Below are 1177 nucleotides of genomic sequence, written 5' to 3'. Positions count from 1 at the left end.
TCATAGGCCCATTTTTCTTTTAGGATAGCAATGGAACCTCATCAAGCCGGTCTTCTTTATGCCGGCTATGACTGTTAACTCTGTGCGTTACGTTGCAATGATCCAGAACTTTCTTACGCCACAACTTTCCCGTTTTCCAGTAAATGAACACACAATGTTCCAACAAGATGGGGCAACAAGCCACACTGCAAGATTTGCTATTAATGCTGTGAATGCTTTGGTTCCAGGTGGCGTCATTTCCCGAAACGGGGATATCCCTTGGCCCCCTCGCTCTCCAGGTTTGAGAGCCGTGACTTTTTTCTATGGGGTTATTTAAAAACGAGAGTTTTTCATAAAGAACTATCCCTACCCTAAAAAACGAATTCGGGACGAAATAGAAGGAATACCAGTCAATATGCTGCAAAATGTCATGAGAAATTTCCAGGCCCGGCTGCAGTAGTGCATAGATTCCAATGGAGGACATTTGACAAGTGTTATATTCGAAAAACAATTTTTTCATCTATTGTACAGTAAATGGCTACCTTTTTTCTTTATATTTATAACCATTAAATATTAAAATTCATTTCTTAATGAATTAGTTACTTATTTAAATCTTCCCGTTTCACTGGCTAACCCTGTATATACATACATATACATATAAAGACGATATTTTTGTTTTTTGGTAACATGGCATGGATATTTTAACACATTTTATTCAATAATTAAATTCCTTTTCAGTTTTAAAGTTCACTTTCTATATTTCTAAAATTCTTGTTACATTTTTAGATGTGGGTGTGTTTTTAGACCTGGGACACCTAAAAAGGAAAATCCATGTCAAAGATACAGATTTAATGTAATATTTACATTATTTAAGCTGCCATCCTAGTTACGTTAAGAAATCCATTTCTAAAAGTCTAACTATGAGAGCAAAAATAATTACAACAGGAACTCCTCCCAGGAATTACAACAACCAAGGTAAATTTATGACCACTTACTTTCCAGGGATATACAAAATAATGGTATAGTAAAAACAGCACACAATATTCTACAAGCTTCACCTGTAACAAAAAAATGTATTTAGTAATCCACATACAGTAATTTTAAAAAAGACTCAAAATTTGAAAAACATTAAGACCCAAACTACCCTCTGATGACCTAACTCAAAATTGAAACAAGCCTTTTGACTGTGAATCCTGTT

This window comes from Homalodisca vitripennis, chromosome 5 (assembly GCF_021130785.1).
Source record: "Homalodisca vitripennis isolate AUS2020 chromosome 5, UT_GWSS_2.1, whole genome shotgun sequence".
Lineage (NCBI taxonomy): Eukaryota > Metazoa > Arthropoda > Insecta > Hemiptera > Cicadellidae > Homalodisca > Homalodisca vitripennis.
The sequence above is the reverse complement of the archived record's forward strand: the minus strand, read 5'-3'. Positions refer to the sequence as shown.